General features: G+C 39.3%; 1 long non-coding RNA gene across 1 annotated transcript; it reads right to left on the bottom strand.

Annotated features, from left to right (window-relative positions):
* Positions 1-2,014: 2,014 nt before the first annotated feature.
* Positions 2,015-6,859, bottom strand: LOC107200349. Its single transcript, XR_001519603.2, has 3 exons — positions 6,726-6,859; positions 3,207-3,261; positions 2,015-2,446 (listed from the first exon to the last, which is right to left on the bottom strand). It is a non-coding gene; the product is annotated as an uncharacterized LOC107200349 (long non-coding RNA).
* Positions 6,860-11,246: the final 4,387 nt, after the last annotated feature.

Here is an 11,246-nt window from a genome sequence, read left to right as displayed (position 1 = left end):
AATAGCTGCAGTTACCTACAAGTATGTCTTTGTGGATTACAAAAATGAGTACTTTTTAATAGAAAGGTGTGATTATGGGTCATGTTTGGCAGGCTATTTACAATAAAACTCACCAGCTATGCAAGAAAAAAAAAATATACCTTCTTTGAGAAAAAAAATAGGGAGCTTTCTTCTCAAACTTTTGATCCCCCACACAACAAAACACACAAAAGCTTGGCTTCAATCACATGCTGAAGTTCCCATAAGCAGTGAAATAAAACATAATGGGACTTCAGACTGTTTTGAATCAGCTACAAACTAATTTCCCATTGAATTCTGTTTCAGTTATGTTTCATCAAAAAATAAGAAGGTCATGGGGAGAGAGTTTTTAACTGGTTTTTGTATTTCTAAATAGATTTATTGAATCAGTCAAACTGTAAAATTTGGGCTTCAGAATTCCCTAAACTGAGTGGTCACTAAAAGTCACAAACTTCTGGTATGACAAAATCACAATTTAGCAAACTAGCAAAGGCCAGGTCCAGTTTATGGAGAACATTATTACCAGTATTATTCAGGTTATGTTTTTTTAATAGTTTATTTGAGCAGAGAAATTCTGTTTTGCCTCAATTAATTTTGAAAATCTGTGTGGCTGACTGTATGGAAAGGGTGCAAAAGGTATAGTCTTACATAAAACCTGGAAATAAGCAGAGATACATGTACAAAGCGAGCAGATTAGTTCATTATTTTAATTTGCCAAATTTTAAACTTGGCGTATATGTCAGTATTTATCCTGTAACTAGTAGCTAGTGTTACAGTAGAAAAAATAAAATGAATGATCAGCCTGAAGAAAATCACCTTCATAGAGTGGCCATTTAGCCACCAAAACTGAGAATCAATCATGGCTCATTGGTTGAATGCCATGTTAATTAGGGTATATCTCAAAAATATTTAGAGGCTCTCTTACATGTGAAAACACCACATCCGAAGAACCAGAGCTGTCAGGTAGGTCACAGAGCAGCTAAATGCTCAGAACATGGAGAAGTGAGCAGGAACTCCAATCTCAGTGCTCCACAATCACATGATAAAAATGATTGATATTCCACAAGCTGAACTCTGAACATCATGTGCAAAGATAGCCTCAAGAATTCAAAGCTTAGACAAGAGTCTTTGCATGTTGATTGATGGCCCTGTGTCATTCTGGTTTATGGGTTATGACCATTGGAGACTTCAAAATGAACTAAGCCAAACATTACAGCATCCTTGCTCAGTGAAGCAAGGATGCAGGACTCAGAAACCAAACTGTTCTGTCAAAAAAGAAAATATGTAGCTCAAAAAATCTGTCAGACTTTCAACACTTTTGACAGCTTCCATATTCAATGCATACAAAAGAGACTAAGATGAATGCAATCAAAGCATCCAAAAAATTTCTCTGACATTAAAAATCCCTAATTTGGTATAATAGCCTTAAATAATTCACACATCTCTTTTATGTAGGTCTCCCTGTCTTGGTTGCTCTTTAGAAGAAACATCTTAATTGAAGTAAACAAAAATAAACTCTTCTTATACTGGATAGCCTTAGAAACTGTCCTTACGTACAGTACAAAGCTATGATAGTACTTTAATGACACTGATGAACAGCATATTTTAAAATATGCTGAAAAATAGCTATATTTTAAGCACACAAATATCAAGTGTGTTCATCTGGTATTAGGACTGTCATTTCTTGTGACAGGAGGAATTTTTCTCAGCATCTAAAATGAAATGTATATTAATGGTCATAATTACCCAATCTTTGAAATTCAGCCATAGTCGTTATAAGGACACTGCTTTGTAAGATATTTGCTGTTAATTTGTAATCTTCTGTTCTTTAATTTCATTAGGAATCCATGTCTGAACATCATTCTAGTTGAAAAAGAAAAATCACATGAAACTGGATTATTAATATGTTGCCGAATTTTTTTAGCATTTGAAAAGCTGCAAACAGCATTGAGTTTATGAACTCTCATGAAACTCAGCAGAAGAGTTTTAGGTCAGACATAAGCAATATAAGGAAAGACATCTATCAAAAATTTATTAAAAAATAAGTGGGCATATTTTATTGATTTTATACTGAAGGTACACTTCAAATATTTGAACTGAGATTTAATCATCAGTGGTGACTTTCTAGGAGATATTTTTCAAGACAACTAGAAGAATGAAGAATGAACATTGTTACAAGGTAAGAACTTTTTAATATCTCAGAAATCATCCTGTCACACTTTTGCCATTCATACAGTTTAGATCAAAGCACAAATACCTGACTGGTCTTTCTTTATTATTATTCCTATAGCATTCTTGCTTCATAACTGTTTTTACTTTAAACTCTTCTCTTCTTGTTGGGAAAAACTGACAGCTGGATCTTGTCTTTCTGTCTTGAAGATGACATGTGCAACCATGTACCTCAGCATCCCAAGGAACAAGGCTGGACCTACAGGAACAGAAAGTATGACACAAAGTACACAGAGAGCCAGAACCTAATGTACCTCCTTTACAATCTCTGGACAAGAAGATTGTTCTTTATGAGAAATGGCATTAAGCAGAGTTGAAAAAGTATCTTGTCTATATCATATTGCAGAATTTTCAGATATCTGTAAGATTTTTTAAAGCCTTACACATTAGTTTTTAATTCCCCACAAAGCTAGTATTCCAAATTAGCTCTTTCATTAAATTCATAGATATATTACTCTGCATTTTTATGGAAGCAGGACTCTGGCATACACTTTAGAAATTATACTATTTGTACAGAATATTTTTTCAGACCTTCTGTTCAGCATTTGGTTGGACAACAAAGGTTTAGACTAAAGAATTTTGGTTGTTTCTAGATACACATTTTCTTTTATATCGATTACAATTCCTCATATATCGACTTGTAGGTGTGGTTACTTAGTATGTGCAGTTCCAAATCCATTTTATTGATAGCCATAGGTGAGTCTGTATCTAGCTTGCCTAAATTCAGGAACACAAAGTGGTGCCTACATTAGAATTCTAGTTGCTTTAGCTGGCTCACTTGTCAATAAAGAGAGGTATTAGGCAACTCAGCTGCATCTGAGTGATGATACACTGCACGTGGAGTTTTACATGCAGAGTGAAACCTTACACCTGACATAACAACCAGTTGCTACTAATATAGGGAGGAAGTCCTGTCCAGCATATCTCAATCAGTTAACTTCAAAGTTAGCAAACTTTACCTGTGTAGTACTCCATCCTGACAGTCCATGATTGGTGTCTCACATCTGTGGTACCCTGATGCAAAAGACAGCTTGTCAGACTCTGCCAAGACAAGCTGACTTTTTAGAAAAGGTTTTTCTAATCATCTTTCTATTATACAAGAGTTACACTGGAACAGAAGAAATGCACCCACAGGCTGTGTAAATACAGCATGAAACACTTCAGTATTTGTTTTTGTTGCCATTGTATCTTCAGGGAAAGATAACAGGCATTTTAAGTCTAAAAGACACATCTTAAAAGCTAGAGAGTTTCTTTCCCCTTAATGCTGCCACAAGGAATAGCATAGTCCTTAGCCTACAATGTAACACTGAAACACAGGTCATTTGTTTCAGAACAGTCTTAATTCTTCAGAAAATGTGAACACTGCTGTTTGTTTCTATGCCAGTGACCTGAAGGAAACAGGTTAACTGGTTTTTTGACCTTTGGGAATAAAAATACATGGCAACCTCAACAGACTTTATGAATACTAGATCTACTCCTCTCCACCAAGCTATATAATGGAGCAATTCTGTTGGTATGAATAGTATAGTCTCCAAAAGAATGCTCAAATGAGAAGTGAAACACATTCACAGATGTGAGCAGATTATCTATAAGAAAAAAATCTAGAGGACTCTTTAAAAAGAGAGAGAACAAATTTTCCTCTTAAATATTTCCACCTGAATCAATTCTACTCCATCACAACAGGCAAGCTCAGTAGGACAGTAAGGCATCTGGGTTCCAGCTGTTGCTAATACCAGGAAACCTCATCCTGGTACTCATCCCCAGCTCTTTTGGTAAAGAACTGGGAAGAAATGCAGATTTCAACCTGTTTCAACCCAATCCCCAAGAATCTTCAACCACACAAATGTCTTTGTGATGGAAAATGTGAACAGGCTTTTCAAAATAAATACATAAAGTATCTTTAAAATGTCAACCATTAAGGATGAACCATTGTAAATTAAAGTTGGCTTCCTGTATCAAAACAGAGTCAAGTGAGACACATAGACTTCTTTACTTTTGAAGAGTATAAGATTTTATGTTGGTAATTAATATTTCTGATAAAATGTTGATATCAACAATTTAATGTTTATACTCACAAATAAACCTACTAATAATTTTTACGACTTTGCTTTTCCTCACTGCACTGCATTTAACTGAGAAAGATCTCTTTAGAATCATGCATAATGGCAGACACTGCCAAGAATAATTTTTTATAAATCTGATTAACAGGAGTTTTTTATACCTTAAGTATTTAGTATGCAATGTTCCTTCTGCTAACTAATAAAAATTGTGACACAGAATATTGTACTGAGAAAAAAAAAAGAATGTATGTTTTTATTTTTCTTCTTTGTAACATCTGTATTCTGTTCTTTAAGTTACGAAGTACTCATTTAAGGATTTACCAGAACCAAGAAACATTAGTGACACTGCCCAAATTGCTCCAGTAACACTTTTCTCCTTGGAGCCACTTATATGCTGGTCACCCCAGTTTTAGCAAAAGGCTGCTTTTACTGCTCCACTCGGGGTTAGGGTTACATATAGGGTTAGGGTTGAGAAAACCACATAGCCCAGAGCTCCCTGGACACTTCAGTTACAGAAGGCAGTTACAAGGGGAGCATGGAACTGCCCCAACATTGCTCTCACAATATTTTTCTCCTTGGCATCAGCCTCATAAATATGCATGGTTTACTACTCTATTTGGGGTTGGGGTTACACTCAGGGTTAAGGTTGAGAAAACCACAAAGCCCAGAATTCCAGAGACACTGTTAATGCAAAATGATTGCCAAGGGGAGCATGGTGTTGCCACAAAATTTCTCTCTCCACAGCTTTCTTATTGGCTACACTCATGTGCTTGGCACCTCAGAAAAATGCAGCTTTAACTTTTATGCATAGGGTTAGAGTTGTGATTAGGGTTAGAGTTGAGAAAACCATAAAGCCCAGAGTTCCAGGGACACTGCAACTGCAAAAGGCATGCCAAGTGGAGGACTGCACTGCCCCACCATTACTTCCTCCACATTTTTCTCCGTGGTACCAGCTTCACAAGAACATGGACTTTACTGCTCTGCTCAGGGTTCAGGTTATGCTTAGGGTTAAGGCTGAAAAAAACCACAAAGTCCAGAACTCCAGGTACACTTCAACTGCAAAAGGAATGTGTGAAGGGAGGAATGTTGGAGCAGTGCCCTACTCTCCTTGGCATTGCCTTTTGCAGTTGCAGTGTGCCTGGAGCTCTGGGCTTTGAGGATTTCTCAACCCTAACCCATGCCAAAGCATGTAGTGCCACAGACAGCGTGACACTGTAGTATTTTATATGCATATTTTTTTTTTAAAAGTACTTTATAAAGCTGCATGATTCCAATTATACTTTATCACTTGACTATGAATGCCCACAATAACAAGATTTTATAATTATATGACTGTGACCCCAACACATGTGGAGCTGGTCAGAGTTATACACACTGTAGGCTCCAATACTTCCCCTAACAGGAAACTCTACTGGAGAGAGGATACTTAAAGAAATTTCTGGAGTGTGATGGTAGTGAAACATAAATGCTTAACTGATAGGGATTACACTTAGGTATTGTGCCTAAATGTGTTGTTTAATCAAAATCTTAGGACTTTTCATTCCATATTTATACTTAAAAAATCCTTTAGTACTTGCTTTGCTACTGCCTAAATATATCAAATTATATGTTATATATAATATATAACCTGATGATTATTTCATGTGTATCTGGCTGCAACCCTGACAGTAATTAAATACCCATCACAACATTGGTAGTAGTGTTCCCATTTCATGGACACCTGCAGGATTGCTCTCCACAGCATATGGAGGAAGCCAGGAGCCTATGACAGAATATATTTCTGATTGAGTCTCAATGTATCCCACAGTACCAAAAGATTTTGTTGCCTAAGGTTGCTCACTGACTTACAGTCAGATCAAGCTTAATTCAGTCACCAAAAGATGATTTTTTTAAAAAGTTTTAAAATTCAAGAAGCCTCAAAGTGACACCTTGGTCTGTCCAGAGTGTTCTTTCATTTGTCCAGAGTATGTGTTTTTCTGAATGAGGAATACAGTTTGGTATCTAAGGATAGCAATAGCTGTCAAACATAGTTTTAAGTTCAAAATATTTTTACATCTTTTGGAATAAAGAGATTGTGTTTTGTCCAGCAGAGGGAGACCTGAGTTTTAGAGAAGTATAATACAAACATTAAGCATAACACAGGAACACATTCTTTCACTCAAATGTATCAGATAAAGATTTTAATTTATAAGAAATAGTACCCTATATTATATAGACCATTCAGTGTAGGCAAAATATGAAGTTAATCAGACTTAAAACCATATCATAGTGCTTGATACTGATGTAAGATTTATAGCCTTCATCCCACTTGAAGTCTGATACTATTGAAATAATAAAAGAAAACACAGCCAAGCAAAAATTAAATCCAATTCAATAATAAAATAAAATAAGCACAGTGTATTTTTCATGAGGAAATACCTGCCACATTTGCACTCAGGAAAAGGTCAGTGGAAACCTGGAGGAAGCTATCTGTAGAGACTGTCCGGTCTTTTTTTAGAGTGGCCCTGTAAATTGTGACTCCAGACAAGAAACCCAGTCCCTGGACCAGCCAGTTCTACCCTCATCTCCCTGTTTCAGAACTGGAGAAATTCATCACTCATTGCCTACTTCCAAAGTTTAAAAACTACAGGCAGTGATTTTTGACCTCACTGCAGCTTATCTGGCACAGGGCATTGTCCGAAGGCTACTCAGATTCACAGCTGCAATAAAAAAGAGACACTCAATAAGCAGTCTTGGGTTTTCTCTGTCATACACACAAGTGATATGCTTTGGGGATTACTGCATTATCAGGATGGTTGCATAACTGAGAGTGTGAGCAACATTACAAAGCAGTAACTGAACTGTCAGGTAAGAGAAGAACAAGCAGAACCAGCACAGGCTTAACACAGAGAACAAAATTTTCCCAAGAGAGAACTTGAAAATAAAAATATTGTACCTTACCCATATATTCTCTGCTTGTTGTGTTTTAATTATCTGTTCTGGTGTTGTCAGCCTTCAGAAGAAAGACTTGATATAATATCCAGAAAAAGATCAAGTGGTTTACCAAAGACTAAAGGGATACTCCATAACATATGATGTCTGTTCAGCAATAAAAGCAAAGAGAAAGGAGGAGGAAGAGCAGGCATTCCTAATTTACAGTACTTGCCTTTCAGAGCAACAATTATGTGTCCTGAAGTCAGGGAATTCAGGGAACATTCCTGGGAAGTGCCATACAACACCTGCTAGTGGAAGTAAAGAATAAAATATTTTGGTTTTCACTTACATGACCCTTGCTTTTGCTTTAGCAAACTGCATTATCTCAACACAGAAGGTATTTTTCCCTCTAATTTTCTTCCCCACTGTCCAGTTGAGAAGGGGAGTGATAGAGCAACTTGGTGGGCAGCTGGTATCCTATGTCAACTCACCACAGTCATTTTTGGCACCCAACATGGGGCCCAAGATAACAGCAGTTTTGTCTTAAGTGTGCAATAGCTATGGCAAGTATTAAGTGGCAAACTCCAGTGCAGGTCACAGCTTGATGGCTGCACTGCTTCTTTCACATGTTAATACAAAAAATGTCTCTGTGTTTTGCCCTGGAACTTCTGGCCTTGCTGTGCTATATCTGCCTTGTGGAGACAATGAGGGAATACATCTCTCCTACCTGGGACTGATATGGATGGTTCATAAGTCAGGCACACAAGGTCCTTGTTCACTCTTACATGAACTTTCATACTAATAATTAACATGGTTAGCATATTATTGAGCTTGTGGAATCTGGTGTCGTCCTGGTATCAGAGAAGACAAGGATGCCAGAGAAGACAGGATGCCAGAGTCTGTGGAAGGCTTTGGGCAGATTCCCAGGATTCTTATCTCCTCCCATAACCTGGGACTTTACACCTGAGCAGACAAATGGCTCTAGCAGACTGAAAATCTGCAGCCTCTAGCACTGTATTGGAGCCTGGACTGTGCCCATTGAGCCACAGTTCAATACTGTCAGAGGACTGTAGTTGAGGCAGGGACACAAAATATGTTGGAGGGCACCATGGTTGAGATAGGGGTCCAAGCAATGACAGTAATTGTGAAAAAGTTGACAAGGAAAATAATGGATCCATATCATCAATTAGAAAAGGGGCAAGAAAAAGACAAAGGGTTTTACAAAGAAGTTGGTTTTTCAACAAAGATTTTGGAGGAAGGAGTGAGATAATTCAAAAAGAAAGAGGAAACAATACAGCCCCATTAGAACTCTGAAACATGCTAAAAGACTACAGCCACAAGGTGAGTGGATTTCTGTCTGGCTGCTTCAACACTCAAGTGCTTCAAGCTGGGGAATAGACAACCCTACCAGAGGGGATGTGACATTGCATCTGTTGGTTGCCACCAACATATGTGAGCTAATCAGGGACATCAGGATCAAGACAGGCTGGGCTGAGCTCATCATGCATTAGTGGAATTTGCTGAGGAATTTGCATATCCTGAGGGATATGAATCAGGTGAGGAGTAAAGTTAGGCCTTGAACTCTAGGAAAGCAAAATTCCAGCTCTTCAAGGAAATAGTCAATAAGATCCCTTGGGAAGACTGCTTTCAGGGACAAGGGAGCAGAACAGAGCTAGCAGAGCCTTAAGAAAGGCTTCCATAGAGAAGCAAGAGGTATCAATCCTCAGGAGCAAGAAATTAGAGAAGGCAAAAGATCAGCAAGACTGAGTAGAAAATTGCTGATCAGACTAAAGGGAAAGAAGCAAGTGCACAGATAGTGGAGAAAAAACAGATAACCTGGGAAGATTATTGAGATAGTCAGGTTGCACAGGGATGGGGTGAGGAAAGCAAAGGTAAAGCTGGAACTGAACATGACAAGCAACACAAACAGTAACAAGAAGGGCTTCTATAGGTATGTTAACCAGAGAAAAAAAGGTTAAAGAAGGCAAGCTCCCAACAATAAACAATGATGGAAAACTGGTAACAATGGAGGAGGAGAAGGCTGAGGTGCTCAAAGACTTTTTTGCCTCAGCCTCTAGTGGCAATCTCTCTTCTCACATCTCTTGAGTTGATGGACAGCAGGATGGGAACTGAGGGAACAAAGTCCCTCCCACTGTAAGGAAAAATCAGGCTCATGACTATCTTAGGAACCTGAACATACTAAAGTCATGGGACCCAAAGAGATACATCCCAGAATCCTGACAGAATTGTCTGATGCAGTTGCCCAGCCACTCTCCATGGCAGTCAAGTGAAGTCCCAGGTGACTGGGAAAAGGACAAAATTGTACCTGTCTTTAAAAAGTGTAGCAAGGAGGACCCTGGGAACCACCAGCCTGTCAGCCTCACCTCTGTGAAGCTTGCCCCTGGAAGCTGTGCTCAGGCAAACGGAGGACAGGGAGGTGATTAGGGACAGCCGTGGTATGGCTTCACCAAGGGAAAGCCCTGCCTGACCAACATGGTGGCCTTCTATGACAGAGTGACCATATCAGTGGAAAAGGGAAAGGTTACAGATGTCATTTATCTGGACTTATATAAAGCTGTTAACACGATTCCCTTCAAAATCATTCTCTCTAAATTGGAGAGAGTTGGATAAGATGGATGAACTGTTGGATAAGAAAGTGTTTGGACAGTAGCATGCAGAGGGTACTGGTCAATGTCTCAGAGTCCTGATGGACATCAATGACAAGTAAAGTCCCTCAGGAGTCCATAACTGGGACCAGCATTATTTAATATCTTCATTAATGACAAAGGATTGAGTGTACCATCAGCAGCTTTGTAGATGACACAAAGCTGAGTGGTGCTGTTGACATACCTGAAGGACAGGATGCCATCCAGTGGGATCTGGACAGGCTTGAGAAGTGGGCCCATGGGAGTCTCATGAGATTTAACAAGACCAAGCACAAGGTGCCACACTTGGGTCAGGGCATCCCCCAGTATCAACACAAGCTGGGTAGGGATGAACAGAAGGAGAGTAGCCCTGAGGGGAAGGACTTGGGGATGCTTGATGGATGAGAGTCTGGACATGAGCCAGCAATGTGCACTTGCAGCCCAGAAAGCCAAATCTGTCCTGGGCTGCATCCAGAGGGGGCTGGGAAGTACATTCATGGAGGTGATTCTGCCCCTCTGTTCTGCTCTGGTGAGACCCCACCAGGAGTGCTGCATCCAGCTCTGAGGTCCCCAACACAGGAAGGACATCAACCTGATGGAGTGAGTCCAGAGGAGGCCACCAAGACAATCAGAGCGATGGAGCACCTCTCCTATAAGGAAAGGCTGAGGGTATTGGAATTGCTCTGCCTGGAGAAGACTTCAGGGTGACCCAATTGAGACCGTGCAGCACCTGAAGGGAATCTGCAAGAAAGATGGAGAAAGACTTTTGACAAGGGCATGTAGTGACAGGGCAAGGGGGCTTCAAACAGAAAGAGAGTTGGTTTAGATTAGCTGTAAGGAAGAAGTTCTTTACTGTGAGGGTAGTGAGAGAGTAGAACAGGCTGCCCAGAGAAACTGGGGATGCCTCATCCATAGGATGGAGTTAATTTTCCCCATAGCCACCTTATAGTGCTAGTAAGTGTAAGTGCAGTAGGCTTACATACAGCAAGCACCTGAGGGCTGAAGCCCTGCTTCCTGGGAGGTGGCTGGATCACCTGCTGATGGGAAGTAGAGAATAAAATTTTGGGGATGTTTTTTCCTTTACCTGCACACATGAGATCTTTCCAATTTAGATTAGATATTAGAAAGAAAATTAATTATTCCAAGACTGCTGACAATGAGAGAGACAAATCAAAATAAACTTGCTGGAGCTATTGACATTTTATGTTGTTGCCAGTAAAGAATCACACTTTAGCTGAAAATTCCAAGTGGTTTTCTTTCACAGGTTTAGAAAGGATTTCATAAACCATGCCAGAAAAACTGCTCTGGCTGTTGGCTGCTGCTGCACTTCCTTCTTTACTCTCTTCACACTGATAGGAAGAATGGAATCTCCACCCACACA

Source organism: Parus major, chromosome 1 (assembly GCF_001522545.3).
Source record: "Parus major isolate Abel chromosome 1, Parus_major1.1, whole genome shotgun sequence".
In the NCBI taxonomy this organism is placed as follows: Eukaryota; Metazoa; Chordata; class Aves; order Passeriformes; family Paridae; genus Parus; species Parus major.
Note: the sequence above shows the minus strand (reverse complement) of the source record. Positions and strands in the feature narration are given on the sequence as shown.